Consider the following 20,273-nt stretch of genomic DNA (forward strand, 5'->3'; position numbering starts at 1 on the left):
AGAGAGGGGAGGGAATTAAAGAGGTGAGAAGTGACAGGAAAGGGGAGGTGACAGAAGATGATCACAGAGGAGGAAGGGACCGGAGGGAAGACAATCTGGCCAACTTGAGGGAGCATGATATGTAGAAACGGATTTCTGATCCATAACTTAGTTTATAGAGCAAACAAACCGAGATAAAACTAACAGGCGGCCGTCATACTGTGCAGCGCCCCATGAATTCCGGAACCCTGGATGGCACCCTCTGTCCTTTTTGGCGCCCGGAGCTCATGCTCCACTAGAACCACCCTCACTACACCCCTGCTCATGACCACAGGGCTGTGAGGCAGTAATGCCAACTACCAGTAACAGATTGGGGGGAGGGGTAGCACCAGGAAAAGTGCCTGGTAGAAATATTGTTTCCCTGACTCCGTAGCTCGCTGCCACACACCACAACCTATGTGCTCTGCTCAGCCTAGGGTTGCCACCTTTGTTCTGGCTACATATGGGATAGGGGGCAGTGTGACTATGTCTGGTAGGCATCGCCACTCCCCCTCCCAAAAATGCAATGCGTTGTGCGCTGCAAAGTGGGGCACTGCACACTGCAAGAGGGGGACATCTGTGCCCCCCCAGCAACTGATGTTTTATATAAGTAAATTTAGCATTGCTGGCCAGTGGCTACTATTGGTCGATAGCCTGGTTGTCGCCCTTGATACTGTAGATAGGGAGAAGCACTATCGCAGGGTAAAACTCCGGTGCCTTTCTCTACATGATAAACTGAGACCAATGTGTTCAGGTAATCTGATTGGCTTTGGTGGTGAACATTTCCATAATCTGATTTTATGTCTGAGGACCTGCGCGATCATGACTGAATACAATGAGCAGTTCTGGCCCAATCACAGGCATTATCAGGATTCACCACTGTTAACAGTAATTCAAAGCGAGCCAAGTAACAGATTAACGTCCTCCTCATCTCTATCTGATCAGCTGCACTGACTTTTCTGTCCGACGATCAGCGTGGCCGCTGCCATAATGTCTTCCTTGCCGGCGATAATTTAGGTCAGCTACTTAGCTGCATCACAGAAACATCTTGTCAGGAAATTAGGAAGTAATGCAGAGAGAGAAGGTTAGCGTGCACAGAAACATGTATTATTACAGGCAGATAAAATATTGATGGCCAGTCATAAAATAAGTATATTTAGGTTAGGATTAAAGTATAATTTCTGCTCCTCCTGAGCAGCCATTTAATAATTAAAAGCAACGGCTCTGTTTATCAAAAGCATAATGCCTATTTGTCTAAGCCCATCTGCTGGTGAATGGCCGCACAGGGTGGCACGCCCCTAATGTGCCGTCTTAGCTGGTTGCAACTGTGTACACATACGCAGCACCAGATGCAGGTCAGGTAAACATCGACACCTTGAGCGAGTCTATGGTTGTGCAGCATCGCTGACCCTGAGACGCTGGAGCCATGTTCTCTGCGTACAGGATAGCAGACACTGCCGGAAGCATACCCAAAAAATTACAGGAACACTCCTACTTGTTCATAGTTTCATTCCCCGTTACCTCCCAAAAAACATTCACTTCCTTTGAGTCTTAATTGCAACCATAATCTCAATTAAATTGCAGCTGGGAGGCACGAGTGGACCACCCATAATCGCTCAACTGAGTGAACATCAAAATAACAGACAAAGGGCCTGATTCAGACCCAGTCGCAAGCGCTGAGCGCTCGCAACCGGGTCGATGGTGGCCCAGAGCGCATGCGCATGACAGACCCGGCTCCGTCGTGCGCATGTGCGAGACCCGGCTAGCGACGGGCAATCCATCACTCCAGGTCTCACACCAAAGGGGACGAGCTGTCGATGTTTGGTGGGCGGGCCGGGGGGGGGTGGCTGCCAAATTGGAGGCGTTCCCGAGGGAACTCTTGCCGGTTGGGGGCGGCCCCACTGACATCACGAGTCAGTGGAGAGCTTCCGGCTGTGTTAGAGCCGAAAGCTCTCTGGGGCTTGCGATGAACGTGACCCACCACAAGGATCTCGTCGCAAGCCTGATGGTCGCGATGGTCTTGACCATCGCGACCATCATCATCATGGCCGCTCGCTATAGCTGTGGGTGGTCACCCACAGCTATGCCAGCGGCTAGGAGGCCGCTCCTAGAAAAAACAGCGCCCACCCTGATTCAGAGCGTGCGCTCTTTCAGAGCGTCCGGCTCTGAATCTAGGCCAAAGCTAGATCAGGCTCATAGCCTAGATCCTGTGAGCCATAGCATTTGGGGAGTAATAGAGGTTTTTGTCCTTTCTCTCTAGGCCAGAGGTTCCCAAATGCTGCCCTCAAGGCTCCCCAACAGTTCATGTTTTAGAGATACTCATGGTTGAGCACAGGTGGTTAAATCAAATTGACTGAGGTGCTAGTTACTGTAAGTCACCTGTAGCCAAGCATGGATATTCTTAAAACCTGGACTGTTAGGGTGCCTTGAGGGCCACGTTTGGGAACCTCTGCTCTAGGCTATAAGGGGTAGATTTACTAAGATGGGAGTTCTATTAAGAAGTGATGTTGCCCATAGCAACCAATCAGATTTCAGGTATTATCTTCTAGAAGGTGCTAGAAAAATGAGTAGAATCTGATTGGTTACTATGAGCAACATCACTTCTTTAATAGAACTCCCATCTTAGTAAATATACCTCTAAGAATAGTTGGGAACTTGTTTTATCTCTAAACAACTGCCTAATTATTTCTCACATGAAGTCTGAGACTAAAATGAAGTCATTGAGAGACTCCTGTGTATGTTTCTGTGGGTGTGTAGTATTGTATTCAGACATCTTTCAAATTGATAATATTTTCACCATTGAAAATTATAATTAACTAGGCGGCTTGTTTTGTGGTAATTACATTTTACAGGGGGATAGATATAGGTAGCCGGGACAGTAGGGTTTTAGGCATGAGTCCTTTCATAGGGGTCAGAAATCAGCATATAGGGTACTGTATGATTTAGAGATGTCTGCAAATCCGATGGTTTAAGTACATCGTCATTTGTTGTAAATCTATGCAAGCGCAGACCCCATTCTGAGCATGTGCAGGACGGGCCCTGTGCGATCGCTCACAGTCCACCCATAGCAGCAGCGTTACTGATAGACACAAGGGTTGTTCAGCGAAATCGCGGTTCGCCGCCACCTGTGTTGGAGGCATGCCGAGCTCAGGCCCTATGTTGTCGGATGCAGACTTCCTGGACCCGACTGTCCAGTTCCGACAGCCAGGCCGAGTAAATTTCAGCTCACGTGGCCCGATCAAAGCAGCTTCCATCCCGACTGATGGCCGCAATGGTGATCTGAGCCAGCAGCTACGGATGCTGCACTCGAATCGCAGATGCATGTAGGAGGCCGACTATTTCCTACAGACACCTCATGCTGCATTTGCATTTTAGTTGGACGGTATAGCACAGTTGCTTCCTTGTGGCTGTGCAATGCCAACTATCTCTGAATCAAGCCCATAGTGTTCTCCTCACTCAGTCCTGAGGGGGCATCTTATGTCCTTGGCTGACTATGTCCTCCCGTTCCCTGACAGGGTGGTTTATTTTCACTCCTTTCTCTTCTTCTGGCCATGGTCCTCAATGCTCTGCCCCACTTTCACCTTCAAGGGATGGGTGCACAGTGGGCCTCATTCAGACCCGCTCGCAAGCGCGGAGCGCTCGCAAGCGGGTCGATGTGGAAGCTCTCGCTCCGGGGCTCACTACAAAAGGGGCGGCTGTCGATGGTGATCGACAGATCGCACCGTTTTGTAGGTGGGGTGGAGGGGTTACAGGAGAGTTACAGCAGAAGCCATTTGTGGGTGGTGACAGGAGCTGGCCACTAGAAACAGGGGAGTGGAGGTGCAAACGCAGGCGTGCATGAGCGTCTTAACACCGTTTCAGAAGCGTGCATAATTAACCAGCAGTGTCATAGTACACTTGGTTGTATTTCACACTGCAGTGCTCGCAGTGATTGCGGTAGGGTATAGACATCCACAAGTGCTGGGTTCGCTTCCGACTGTCCTCGATGTACCGATGGTTACATATACTTCCTGGAGATGACATGCGCAAGTGGGCGTCTTTAGACTGGCTGGTGGGTGTCTGCCTATACAAAGTGATTGCACGCTAAGACATAGTGGGCGTGCTAATGCCTTGCCGTGCGATCGCCTGCCTTGCCGAATTTGCATACGCATCAAGTGAGCGAACGCATCGAGCAAGCGGGTCTGAATGAGGTCCTGAGTTCCTATCTCTAAACCTTGCAGTGCAGTTCCTGGTCACATGCAGGGCCGGATTAACGGGGGTGAAAGGGGCAATCGTCCCTGGGCCCCCACACATTAAGGTCCCCCACACTCACCAGGGTTAAAGTGGGCCGGAACAGGTGACAGAACCAGTTCCACCTCCGCCGGCCCACCTAACCCTGGTGCTGCAGGGAGGGTCTATTTGCCGGCCGCCGGCTGAGATTTTGTTACCAGTGGGTGTCCGGCTCCCTCCCCAGAGTGGTAGCCGGAGCCGGAGGCTGGAGCTCTCTCCTGAGCTTCGGTTTCCGGCTCCCGCACTGCACTATGGGAGAGACGTCTCTCCCATAGTTCAGAGGAGCAGCCAGGCGGACCAGATGGCAGCTGACGCGGGAGCGGGGCTTAAGGTAAGTATTCAGTTTGGGGTTTTTTTTGTGGGCAAGCGGCTTCATTATAGTGGGCACTACTACTGGGGGCAATACTTGGGGGGCATTACTATTGGGGGCACTACTACTGGGGACATTACTATTGGGGACATTACTTAAGGTGCAATACTACTGGTGGCATTACTCAGGGTGCATTATAATTGGGGGCTCTACTGCTGGGGGCATTACTAGTGGGGGAGTTTATACAGGTGGCACTACTGGGGCATTACTATTGAGGGCACTACCACACGGAGCATTACTACTGGGGGAATTACTACAGGGGCCATGACTACTGAGGGTACTACTAATGGGGACATTGCATAGGGGGCACTGCATAAGGGGCTCCACTCCTGGGGGCACTACTACTGGGGCACGGCATAAAGGGCACCACTACTGTGGGCTATGCAAAAGGGGCACTACCACTGTGGGCACTGTCACTACTGGGGCCACTGCATAAGGGGCACCACTACTGGGGGCACTACAATAAGGAGCACTACCACTACAGGAGGCATTGCATAAGGGGCACTACCACTACTAGGGGAACTGCATAAGGGGCACTACCACTACTGGAGGCACTGCATAAATAACACTACCACTACTAGGGGAACTGCATAAGGGGCACCACTAATGGGGCCATTGCATAAGGGGCACTACTGCTGTGGGCATTGTGTAAGAGAACCCCATACTCAGAGGCATGCCTTTATTAGCTCTCTTTCTGTGCAGCTTACTGCCTGTAGTGCGTCCCAGCCCCCTGCTCTGCAAGCAGTGTCTGACTATACCGAAGCGAGGCTGAGCTATTGCTGCCTCATCTCTCATCTCCCTGCAGTCCCAAGGAGCTCCACCGCAGATTAGAGAAAGAGGCCAGGAAATCTCCATCAGTCGACGGAGATCCTGGCCTCTTCCCTCCCCCCAATGGCAGTGACACGCCTCCATTTCGGGAGACGGAGGCCGTCGTCGCCCTGTCCCTCCCCCAAACAGCAGCAGACTGTCAATCACTGACAGTCTGCTGCCGCTCTGCGTGTGTTCACGCAGGACATGTACTGCACATTCGCATTATGGGTCAGGCGCCTGCGCAGATTCCTGCCCACTGCTGAAGCAGGCCCTGTATGTGTCTTCATAATTATGAAGTAGGAGAACTTGTGCACTTAGGGCCTTATTCAGAAAGGATCGCAAATCTGCTTATACGCGGGTTGCTAATATCACCGGTGCTATTTAAATGTGTGCATTCACATTGCGAACGCAGCCTGACATAAGGACGCCCACTTCCCTTTACTCACACCCGTATACTAGGGGAACATAGCTAAACAATCGGTAACATCGAGTAACATCGGACTCCTACGCACAGTTAAGGCATGTCAGACCTCACTCAGGAATTGCTAACTTGTGCGCACGCTATGAGACCTCAGGCGGCATCTGGTAGTGCAGTGAATAATTTACGCACGCCCTTGAAACGGCCTGCGAAGCACTGGCACACCTGCGTCCGGCCGACCACTCCCCCATCACCACCCACAAACGGCGCTTCCTGTCAATCACTTTGCTCTGGGTCTGCGTAGCCTCTGCAAATGCAGTTCCCATCGCAATTGCTAGTTCACGCACTGCGATGCATGCGCAATGCGAATTAATAGACCGATTGCGTGCGTATTAGCAATTGCGTTCCTTGCTGAATCAGGCCCTTCGTTTTGCAGCAGGTGCCCAAAGCAACCAATCAGCTTTTAACTCCTTTCTCTAGCACAGTCTATCCAATGCCAGCTAGAAGCTGATTGGTTGGTCTTTGGGCAGCTTCTCCGTACTTATACATTCACGTGGTAAGGGTAGGGGCACGGCATTATCAATAGGATGCGCCAAGATAAATGCAGGAAACCTTTATGTTACAATGCCACTGCAGCAGGGTTAGACACTGACACCGCGATGACGTGATGAACACTTCTGTCATGTTATATTATTATCAGACCGCGGTAATTAAAAGTGAACCATCTTCGGCTGAAATTATTACTCCAATTCATTAGTTTAAAACCACCTTGTAAAGATTTCATTGTATGGATTGTAATAAAGCAGAATCTGTTAGACAGACGTATTGTTTCCTCGATGTACCTAATGCATGTTAATGAGAGTGGTATATAGGTGCCATTTGTTATTTGTGATAATGTACAGCCTGGGGAAGATAGCAAATTAGGGAAGCTGCAGAATCACAAATCACCTCGGTCCCTTCTGGGGACCTGTGACACGGGCTCATTAATTTATATAGGGATCCGGAAAATATCAATATATCATCAATATTTACTGGGGGGTTTTAGAACGTGCAATATTTATGAGATAAAGACTCTTTGTGCATTTCCACGTGATTGCGGATTCCATTGACATTTACAGAGAATCTGCCTTCTCTACAGCAAATGGAACTACGCACAGCGTTTGTGTATCCGATGCAGGCCAGTCAGGCAGGGGTGCAGTAAACGGCCGGGTCACAAGCAACATTTTAAATTGGTTTCCAGAGACCACCCCAGAGCCAGTGCATCTATTCATATCACTCATGGAGCATTGTAATCGCCATCGTGTCACGTTTACCTGTTGTATCATTTTTTTATTTTTGCCTGCGAAATATTCCTTCTCAATAATTATTAGGGCGGAAGCAATATCAGCCCCAACCATACAGTAAAGCTGCCATTGCTGACCTGCTTTCTGGCACCTTTGTAACAAGAGAGAAACTTCAGTAACAGCAAAAAATGTACCAACCACTGTATAAAATGTACCAGTCACTATAGAAGATGAACCAGTCACTATATAAAAAGAACCAGTCACTATATAAAAAGAACCAGTCACTATATAAAATGAACCAGTCACTATATAAAATGTAGCAGTCACTATATAAAATGAACCAGTCACTATATAAAAAGAACCAGTCACTATATAAAATGAACCAGTCACTATATAAAATGTAGCAGTCACTATATAAAATGAACCAGTCACTATATAAAAAGAACCAGTCACTATATAAAATGAACCAGTCACTATATAAAATGTAGCAGTCACTATATAAAATGAACCAGTCACTATATAAAAAGAACCAGTCACTATATAAAATGAACCAGTCACTATATAAAATGTAGCAGTCACTATATAAAATGAACCAGTCACTATATAAAAAGAACCAGACACTATATAAAATGAACCAGTCACTATATAAAATGTAGCAGTCACTATATAAAATGAACCAGTCACTATATAAAAAGAACCAGTCACTATATAAAATGTAGCAGTCACTATATAAAATAAACCAGTCACTATATAATATCTAGCAGTCACTATATAAAATGTAGCAGTCACTATATAAAAAGAACCAGTCACTATATAAAATGTACCAGTCATTATATAAAATGTAGCAGTCACTATATAAAATGAACCAGTCACTATATAAAATGTAGCAGTCACTATATAAAATGAACCAGTCACTATATAAAATGTAGCAGTCACTATATAAAATGAACCAGTCACTATATAAAATTTAGCAGTCACTATATAAAATGAACCAGTCACTATATAAAATGTAGCATTCACTATATAAAATGAACCAGTCACTATATAATATCTAGCAGTCACTATATAAAATGTAGCAGTCACTATATAAAAAGAACCAGTCACTATATAAAATGTACCAGTCATTATATAAAATGTAGCAGTCACTATATAAAATGAACCAGTCACTATATAAAATGTAGCAGTCATTATATAAAATGAACCAGTCACTATATAAAATGTAGCAGTCACTATATAAAAAGAACCAGTCACTATATAAAAAGAACCAGACACTATATAAAATGAACCAGTCACTATATAAAATGTAGCAGTCACTATATAAAATGAACCAGTCACTATATAAAAAGAACCAGTCACTATATAAAATGTAGCAGTCACTATATAAAATAAACCAGTCACTATATAATATCTAGCAGTCACTATATAAAATGTAGCAGTCACTATATAAAAAGAACCAGTCACTATATAAAATGTACCAGTCATTATATAAAAAGTAGCAGTCACTATATAAAATGAACCAGTCACTATATAAAATGTAGCAGTCACTATATAAAATGAACCAGTCACTATATAAAATGTAGCAGTCACTATATAAAATGAACCAGTCACTATATAAAATTTAGCAGTCACTATATAAAATGAACCAGTCACTATATAAAATGTAGCATTCACTATATAAAATGAACCAGTCACTATATAATATCTACCAGTCACTATATAAAATGTAGCAGTCACTATATAAAAAGAACCAGTCACTATATAAAAAGAACCAGTCACTATATAAAATGTACTAGTCATTATATAAAATGTAGCAGTCACTATATAAAATGAACCAGTCACTATATAAAATGTAGCAGTCATTATATAAAATGAACCAGTCACTATATAAAATGTAGCAGTCACTATTTAAAATGAACCAGTCACTATACAAAATGTAGCAGTCACTATATAAGATGTACCAGTCACTATATAAAATGTAGCAGTCACTATATAAAATGAACCAGTCACTATATAAAATGTAGCAGTCACTATATAAGATGTACCAGTCACTATACAAATGTTGCATTCACTATATAAAATGTAGCAGTCACTATATAAAATGAACCAGTCACTATATAAAATGTAGCAGTCACTATATAAAATGAACCAGTCACTATATAATATGTAGCAGTCACTATACAAAATGTAGCAGTCACTATATAAAATGAACCAGTCACTATATAAAATGAACCAGTCACTATATAAAATGTAGCAGTCACTATATAAAATGTAGCAGTCACTATATAATATGTAGCAGTCACTATACAAAATGTAGCAGTCACTATATAAAATGTAGCAGTCACAATATAAAATGAACCAGTCACTATATAAAATGTACCAGTCACTATATAAAATGAACCAGTCACTATATAATATGTAGCAGTCACTATACAAAATGTAGCAGTCACTATATAAAATGTAGCATTCACTATATAAAATGAACCAGTCACTATACAAAATGTAGCAGTCACTATATAAAATGTAGCAGTCACTATATAAAAAGAACCAGTCACTATATAAAATGAACCAGTCACTATATAAAATGAACCAGTCACTATACAAATGTAGCATTCACTATATAAAATGTAGCAGTCACTATATAAAATGAACCAGTCACCATATAAAATGTAGCAGTCACTATATAAAATGAACCAGTCACTATATAATATGTAGCAGTCACTATACAAAATGTAGCAGTCACTATATAAAATGAACCAGTCACTATATAAAATGTACCAGTCACTATATAAAATGAACCAGTCACTATATAAAATGAACCAGTCACTATATAAAATGTAGCAGTAACTATATAATATGTAGCAGTCACTATACAAAATGTAGCAGTCACTATATAAAATGAACCAGTCACTATATAATATGTAGCAGTCACAATATAAAATGAACCAGTCACTATACAAAATGTAGCATTCACTATACAAAATGTAGCAGTCACTATATAAAATTAACCAGTCACTATATAAAATGAACCAGTCACTATACAAAATGTAGCAGTCACTATATAAAATGAACCAGTCACTATATAAAATGAACCAGTCACTATATAAAATGTAGCAGTCACTATATAAAATGAACAAGTCACTATACAAAATGTAGCAGTCACTATATAAAATTAACCAGTCACTATATAAAATTAACCAGTCACTATATAAGATGTAGCAGTCACTATATAAAATGAACCAGTCACTATATAATATGTAGCAGTCACTATACAAAATGTAGCAGTCACTATATAAAATCAACCAGTCACTATATAAAATGTACCAGTCACTATATAAAATGAACCAGTCACTATATAAAATGAACCAGTCACTATATAAAATGTAGCAGTCACTATATAATATGTAGCATTCACTATACAAAATGTAGCAGTCACTATATAATATGAACCAGTCACTATATAATATGTATCAGTCACAATATAAAATGAACCAGTCACTATACAAAATGTAGCATTCACTATATAAAATGTAGCAGTCACTATATAAAATGAACCAGTCACTATACAAAATGTAGCAGTCACTATACAAAATGTAGCAGTCACTATATAAAATGAACCAATCACTATATAATATGTAGCAGTCACTATACAAAATGTAGCAGTCACTATATAAAATGAACCAGTCACTATATAATATGTAGCAGTCACTATACAAAATGTAGCAGTCACTATATAAAATGAACCAGTCACTATATAAAATGTACCAGTCACTATATAAAATGAACCAGTCACTATATAAAATGAACCAGTCACTATATAAAATGTAGCAGTAACTATATAATATGTAGCAGTCACTATACAAAATGTAGCAGTCACTATATAAAATAAACCAGTCACTATATAATATGTAGCAGTCACAATATAAAATGAACCAGTCACTATACAAAATGTAGCATTCACTATATAAAATGTAGCAGTCACTATATAAAATGAACCAGTCACTATACAAAATGTAGCAGTCACTATATAAAATGAACCAGTCACTATATAATATGTAGCAGTCACTATACAAAATGTAGCAGTCACTATATAAAATGAACCAGTCACTATATAAAATGTACCAGTCACTATATAAAATGAACCAGTCACTATATAAAATGAACCAGTCACTATATAAAATGTAGCAGTCACTATACAAAATGTAGCAGTCACTATATAAAATGAACCAGTCACTATATAATATGTAGCAGTCACTATACAAAATGTAGCAGTCACTATATAAAATGAACCAGTCACTATATAAAATGTACCAGTCACTATATAAAATGAACCAGTCACTATATAAAATGAACCAGTCACTATATAAAATGTAGCAGTAACTATATAATATGTAGCAGTCACTATACAAAATGTAGCAGTCACTATATAAAATAAACCAGTCACTATATAATATGTAGCAGTCACAATATAAAATGAACCAGTCACTATACAAAATGTAGCATTCACTATATAAAATGTAGCAGTCACTATATAAAATTAACCAGTCACTATACAAAATGTAGCAGTCACTATATAAAATGAACCAGTCACTATATAATATGTAGCAGTCACTATACAAAATGTAGCAGTCACTATATAAAATGAACCAGTCACTATATAAAATGAACCAGTCACTATATAAAATGTAGCATTCACTATATAAAATGAACCAGTCACTATATAAAAAGAACCAGTCACTATATAAGATGTACCAGTCACTATATAAAATGTAGCAGTCACTATATAAAATGAACCAGTCACTATATAAAATGAAACAGTCACTATATAAAATGAACAAGTCACTATACAAAATGTAGCAGTCACTATATAAAATTAACCAGTCACTATATATAATGTAGCAGTCGCTAAAGAAAATAATCCAGTCAGTATAGAAAATGTACCAGTCACTATACATTATGTAGTGTAACAGTCACTATAGACAACAAATGACTTTAGATAAAGATGTGTAGAGCACTGTATACAACACAGATGTCAATGAAGATATTTTACTTTAATTACACAGGTCTGCGATAAAAAAGCTTTTTAAACAAATTTATAGATTTGCGGCTTCTGAACACGAAAATGACTCCCGATTTTGTATATCACATCACGTTTTTCTGCAAAATGTGAATTTATGAATATGTAATTTTTTTCATATTCTTTAAGTAATAAATGTATTCTGCCTGCATTTATTATAAAACATTGTCTTAAATAAATTCAGTCGGTAGTATAGAACGTTGCAATTCAGTTCTCGTCATAAAACTTCCCCCCCGCCCAGTGCCAGATTAAGGTCCACATGGGCCTGGAGCTTAACTTTACAAAGGGCCTAAACCCCATACTGTCTAAAGTAGTGTTTTTCAACCACTGTGCCGTGGCACGGGCCACGAGCGGTTGTCAAGTGTGCCGCAGCAATCAGCTCAGCGCACTTGTACTGTAATGTGTGTTATTCCTGAGGAGGCCAATGTAGTGTGTTTTATTCCTGAGGAGGCCAATGTAGTGTGTTTTATTCCTGAGGAGGCCAATGTAGTGTGTTTTATTCCTGAGGAGGCCAATGTAGTGTGTTTTATTCCTGTGGGGGCCAATATGTGTGTATATTTTTATGTGGGAGCCAAAGTTTATGTTTTTCATTGGTCACTCACAATGCATAGCTGGACAGTGTGCCTTGGCAATTTTAAAATCTTGTTTAGTGTGCTCAAGTTGAAAAGGTTGAAAATCACTGGTCTAAAGGAACATTGCACCCACACAACAACTACAACAAAGTGAGCTGGCCAAGGTGGAACCAAATACAACACAGTTTTGCCCTGTGCCGGCTCATTTTAACCCCTGCTTACCACCACACACACAGTACACACTACACACACACAGTACATATACAGTACACACCACTCATACAGTACAAGTGAATTCAAAATTTTTAGGCAAAGTCAAGGATCCAAACTACAAAGAAATAGTCAGGGAAATGCTTAATAGTTACAGAAACCTTGGCTGCAATATGAGTTTAAAGGTACATTTTTTTGAATTCCCTTATTGAGCATTTCCAGAATAATCTCAGAGACTACAGTGAAGAACAGGGTGAACGGTTCCACCAAGACGTTAAAGATGTAGAAAGAAGATACCAGGGTCGTTGGGACGTCAGCATGATGGCTGACTACTGCTGGATGATACACAGTGATGACACAGAAAAGCTTATACGCGAAAAGCGACAAAACAAAATTTGAAGACAAAAAAAAAAACAAGATATTAACGATTTTTTCAATTATGGTTTTTTTTCTATTATTGTTTGATTTTATTGTTATTTTATTATGTAATTAAGACAAAAACACAGTGATATCATCTACACTTCTTTGTATTTCACAATAAACATGTCAAAAACAATTAAACTTCTTGTTTTTTCTTAAAAATGTATGTAACCCCCTTATAGGTAAATATGATGTGGTCATTTGTTTAATATACTATTTCTTGATGTACACAGTATAATTAAGAATATAAAAGTATTATTAAAAAAGCTTTCAATACCTTAAATTTCGCAGACCTGTGTAATTTCAATACATAAGAACTAAATATAAAACATATAAACCATACACATAAAATCTTATAAAAATTGATGATGGAGAAATATTTTGTTAATAATTTACTTCCAGTCCAGCCAAGCGTTTTGATAATGCTCTTATTCTACTGTAAAAGTTAGTCTGCACAAGCTAGAGGTTAGTAAGCCAGCAAATTGTTCAGTCAAATGTAAGCAGGGTTAGTTTGTAAGCATACAAAAAACATAGACAACATACCAGTCACTAAAGAAAATGTACCAGTCACTATAGAATATGTAAAAGTCACTATAGAAAACATACCAGTCACTATAGCAAATGTACCAATCACTATTTTAGAAAACAAAACAGTCACTATAGTAGATCACATAACAGTCACTACAGAAAACATACTAGTGACTATAGAAAATGTACCAGTTGCTGTAGAAAACATAACAGTGGCTATTGAAAACATACTAGTCATAGTTACTATAGAAAACATAACAGTCGCTACAGAAAATGTGACAGTCGCTAAAGAAAACATAACAGTCATTATAGAAAATGTAACAGTCACAATAGAAGACATACAGGTCACTACAGAAAACATAACAGCCACTAACGAAAATGTACCAGTCACTATAGAAAATGTAACATTCACTATAGAAAACGTACCAGTCTTGATTAAAAAATGTACCAGGTACTATAAAAAACATGTACCAGTCGCTACAGTCAATGTGCCAGTTGCTATGGAAAATGTACCAGTCACTATAGAAAATTGAATAGTCACTATAGGAAATGTACCAGTCACTATAGAAAATGTAACAGTCACTATAGAAAACGTAACGGTCACTATAAAAAATTGAATAGTCACTATAGGAAATGTACCAGTCACTATAGGAAATGTAGCAGTCACTATAGAAAATGTAACAGTCACTATAGGAAATGTACCAGTCACTATAGAAAATTGAATAGTCACTATAGGAAATGTACCAGTCACTATTGGAAATGTAGCAGTCACTATAGAAAATGTAACAGTCACTATAGGAAATGTACCAGTCACTATAGGAAATGTAACAGTCACTATAGGAAATGTACCAGTCACTATAGAAAATTTAACAGTCACTATAGGAAATGTAACAGTCACTATAGAAAACGTAACGGTCACTATAGAAAATTGAATAGTCACTATAGGAAATGTACCAGTCACTATAGGAAATGTACCAGTCACTATAGGAAATGTACCAGTCACTATAGGAAATGTACCAGTCACTATAGAAAAATATATCAGTTGCTATAAAAAATGGTACAGTTGCTACATAAAACCACCAGTCGCTAAAGGAAATGTACCAGTTGCTGTAGAAAACATAATAGTCACTATAGAAAACATAAGTCACTATAGAAAAGTTACTGTACGAGTCACTATAGAAATGTAGCAGTCATCTGTGGTCAGCCATGATAAAATTAACCAATAAAATACAATTGGAGCGTTAAGTACAAATGGATGCATTTTTTATTAAATGTATAGCAATGCAGTGGGCATGATCGTTACAATGTTTCTGTGGTTCAGGTGGTGTCAGATTGCACCATTTCTCACAACAAAAGATGCTCCAACTTTTAATTAAACACTAAAATGTTGAGGCTGATTCAGTGATGGTTGATAATGCATCCATGTTCACAGTTGCTCTCACAATAGTGGTTGCGGGAATAGGCAAATGCTAATCACAGCTTTGCGCTCCACAGCGCGATGGAGTGTACGAGCGGTGAGACACCCGCTTTCAGGCTCCACGGTCTGTGCTTTTGCGATTGAGATTGTAAACACTACTACATTGATGCAGCATTGGTCACACCATCAATATTTGCGGTAGCCAAGGGTCTACTCTAGCTACTCTTCTACCATACTCTGGTGGTAGACATGCTAGAGGTGGTAGACACGTTTCAAGTGGTAGACATGCTCCAAGAGGTTGTAGAAATTTTGCAGGTGGTAGACACGCTCCAAGTGGTAGAAACACTGCAGTGGTAGACACTCTGTGGTTGTAGACATGCTCCAAGTGGTAGACACACATCAAGTGGTAGAATCACTGTGGTGGTAGACACACTGTGGTAGAAGACATGCCCCAGGTGGTAGACACACTCTACGTGGTAGACACACTTCAAGTGGTAGAATCACTGTGGTAGTAGACACGCTGTGGTAGTAGACATTCTCTAGGTGGTAGACACATTTCAAGTGGTAGAAACACTGCTGTGGTAGACATGCCCCAAGTGGTAGACACACTTCAAGTGGTAGAAACACTGCAGTGGTAGACACGATGTGGTAGTAGACATTCTCTAGGTGATAGACACTCTTCAAGTGGTAGAAACACTGCGGTGGTAGACACGCTGTGCTAGTAGACATTCTCTAGGTGGTAGACACACTTCAAGTGGTAGAAACACTGCGGTGGTAGACACGCTGTGATAGTAGACATTCTCTAGGTGGTAGACATACTTCAAGTGGTAGAAACACTGTTGTGGTAGACATGCTCTAATTGGTAGACACGCTGTGGTGATAGACATGCCCCAGGTGGTAGACACACTTCAAGTGGTAGACACGCTGTGGTGGTAGACATGCCCCAGGGGTCGACATGCTCTGGTGGTAGACATGCTCTGGTGGCAGTTATGCTATGCCCCTGAGGTAGACACACTCTGATGGTAGACATACCCCAAATGATAGACATTCTCTGGTGGTAGAAACGCCCCAAACAATAGATATGCTCTGGTGGTAGACATGTCCCAAATGATAGACATGCCCCAAATGATAGACATGCTCTGGTGGTAGACATGTCCCAAATGATAGACACACTCTGATGGTACACATGCCCAAATGATAGACAAGCTCCCATGGTAGACATGCTCTGGTGGTAGATATGTCCTGGTGGGCATTGGCATGTCCATACACCCATTGTTCTGTATGCATGTTCCCTCTACTCGTTTCATGTACCAAAAAAGAATGAATGTGTATCTAACTTGTTGTAATCTGTGTGTACTATTGGCGGTGGTATGGCAGAGTAGTTGTACACACCAGTGGATGCCCTGAGTCAGTGAACAGCCCATTATGTAACCAGTGGGGTGGAGTATTCAGCAGTAATGTAATTAGTACAGATGTACTCACAGTTATTCACTCTCAGTATGGAGCTGAGCTTGAGCAGAGCATAGAGGTCACCAGCCGGTGACTATATGTGGGTAGTGGTGCAGGATGCAAGGGGCATCAGCGGTTATAACAGTATGGAACACATGGTAATACCAGGGTCTCTTTGTAACTACAGTAGGTGAGACAGGTCCTCTAACACAGTGACAAAATAGCACCATGTATGTGCAAGGGTACAGACAGTGACCATCATGGTTAGGGACTGAAGCCTCCCTAAAGGAGACCATATGTAGTACGAGCAGTATCGCTCTCCTGCTTTAACACAACTGAAATCTAAGCTTGCTGTAACTCTTAGCAATGTCATTGTGTTTCCTCATATTACTGTGCATCTGCATTTGCCGCCAGTATACAGTATTCATATATTTCAGCATAAAACCAAGTTCAACACCTGTGAAAGCTTGCCGTTACATATGTATGGCTTATAACTTAGAAATAAACCATTCGGTTCTGCAGAACGTGGATTTTGCAATTATGTAAGTTCGCAGTCTTTGCAAAAAGTAGGACAAATAAAATCTGATTTCCCGGAGAACTTCATAAAGTAAAGCCTTTATTTTATGCGCCCGGCATGACAACATTTCCATTGCATACCTCTTATTGCACTACTAATTTACACTCCGCTGGGAAGTCCTGATTCACACAGAAGAAAGATGTAAATCTGTGCGCAGAGCCGGGAGCTGCGGGGAGTCCCAATCATACAAGCTGATCACTGGCAAAATGATTTGTTGAGGAATATTCTGTTCTTCCTTATCCATGCTAATAGGCTGGATTTGATTTTAATACATCTGTAAATATTGATCTAATAAAAAAAAGAAAGAAACAAAAAAATTGAATCCGCAGTGTTTTGTTATGCACTAGAAAAAACACAATGGGTCTCTTATTTGATAATACAGTATAAAGCAAGCAGATACAATATTTATTTATTAGCAGTTACTTATATAGCGGCAGCATATACTGTCGCGCTTTAAAATTGGGAACAAAAAGTAATAGAGCAATACTGGGTAATAACAGACAAACACAAAAGTAAGAGGGCGCTGCTCGCAGGCTTGCACTCTATAGGCAAATAGGTGTTGATACACAAGGATAGGTGCTACCTATTGCATATTGGTCCAGCCAGATTGCAGGAGTTCTTGATTGGTTGTATGATCCAGTCACAAAGCAATGATGGCCTATGGTCGGCATGATGTGAAAGTGAACATAGAGAATATATATAAAGCTGCTGTATGTGTGGACTGTATAGGTTGGATGTAATTAGGTAGGATAGCTCTGGAGGCTATGTAGGTGGTGTTGATAAATGCTGAATAGCTGCTGGTTCTCAAACCGACGATTGAAGCCTGATGATCTACAATCCCGACTGGAGCTGGAAAGTATGCTAACCCTCCCCTCTCCCCCCTTAACCCTCCTTTAGTGGTGCCTAACCCTAACCTTCCCCCAGTGGTGCCAAACCTCAACCTCCCCCCAGTGGTGCCTAACCCTAAATCCCCCTTCCCGCACCCTAAACCTAACCCTCCTGTTAGGGTGCCCAACCCTAACCTCCCCCCCGTGGGTGCCTAACGCCCCCTACCTGTAACCTAACCCTCCCGGGGGGGTGCCTAACCCTAATCTCCCCCCTGGGGGTGCCTAAACCTAACCCCCCCATCTCTGGGAAAACTTTATACTTACCCGGCTGAGGACGATCGGAATGGGTCGGGTCGGGATGCCGACGCCGGTATTCTGATGTCGTTCGGGATATTGCTATCGGTATTATTACGGGTGGTGGAATTCCAGCATTGGTATATCGTCGTCCAGGATCCCAACCACCAAGAAACTAATGACTTCCTGTTTGTACTATTGGTGGTGACGGGATGTAGTCAGGATACCGGCGGGGGCGATATCCTGCCCAACGGTATCCCGACACTGATATCCCAACATGTGACTAAATATAGGCGCAGAAATCCCGATGCCTATCATTAGCCCCACTACAAAATCCTGACACCTGGCATACTGAACGAAGGTAAGCCGGGTGTCTTAGCATTTAGCCATGGGGGGAGGGTTAGGTTTAGGGACCCCCAGGGGGACATAGGGATAGGCACCCCCCCGGGAGGGTTAGGTTTAGGGTGCGGGGAGGGGGGGTTAGGTTTAGGCAATAATGGGGGGGAATTTAGGGAGAGCAGGCAGTGAGCGTGAAGCAGCTGTGGCAGGAGAGCAGGCAGTGAGCGTGAGGAGGCTGTGGCAGGAGAGCAGGCAGTGAGCGTGAGGAGGCTGTGGCGGGAGAGCAGGCAGTGAGCATGAGGAGGCTGTGGTGGGAGAGCAGGCAGTGAGCGTGAGGAGGCTGTGGCGGGAGAGCAGGCAGTGAGCGTGAGGAGGCTGTGGCGGGAGAGCAGGCAGTGAGGGTGAGGCGGCTGTGGCGGGAGAGCAGGCAGTGAGCATGAGGAGGCTGTGGCGGGAGAGCAGGCAGTGAGCGTGAGGAGGCTATGGAGGGAGAGCAGGCAGTGAGCATGAGGAGGCTGTGGCGGGAGAGCAGGCAGTGAGCGTGAGGGGGCTGTGGCGGGAGAGCAGGCAGTGAGCGTGAGGAGGCTGTGGTGGGAGCGCAGGCAGTGAGCGTGAGGAGGCTGTGGCGGGAGAGCAGGCAGTGAGCGTGAGGAGGCTGTGGTGGGAGAGCAGGCAGTGAGTGTGAGGAGGCTATGGTGGGAGAGCAGGCAGTGAGCATGAGGAGGCTGTGGCGGGAGAGCAGGCAGTGAGTGTGAGGAGGCTATGGTGGGAGAGCAGGCAGTGTGCCTGATGCTGCTGCGTTTTGAGATCAGGTGGTGACCTTTAAAAAAGCTGCTAATCTACACAGCAAAATGCGTTAGTGGTTTCTGCCATCACCCACTAAGTGATCTACTGACATCACAAGTGTTGCTATCACTTTGGATAATATATTCCTTTAAATCTTGATAGCATACCCTGAGATTAACACTAGTGTTATGGTAATTTCCATGTTAAAATTCTGAGCAATAGAGTAGGGACTTGCAGTAAAGTGGGGTCTCGTGACGGGGGCTGCAAGCTTAAATGCATTGATCAATTCATGAACCAAAACCCCACTGTTTATTATGTTTATTATTATTATTATTGTTAGTTATTATGGTGAGTGCAGAGCCCCTGTGATTTATATATATATATATATATATATATATATATAATATGTTTATGCAGCCTGACAAAGGGCAATAATTCCCAAAATGTTGCTTAGAAGGAGATGTGATGTCTTTATTTTTAAGTCCGTCGAGTGCCACACTTGGAGTCTGTATACTTTAATGTAGCGGGCACCTCGGCAATTTGGAAAACAAGAAGGAGTGTACTGAACTTCTCGGGAAACTATATACTAGTGTACTGGATGATCCTCCAAGT

This window comes from Taudactylus pleione, unplaced genomic scaffold, assembly GCF_031769625.1.
Source record: "Taudactylus pleione unplaced genomic scaffold, aTauple2 ptg000887l, whole genome shotgun sequence".
Lineage (NCBI taxonomy): Eukaryota > Metazoa > Chordata > Amphibia > Anura > Myobatrachidae > Taudactylus > Taudactylus pleione.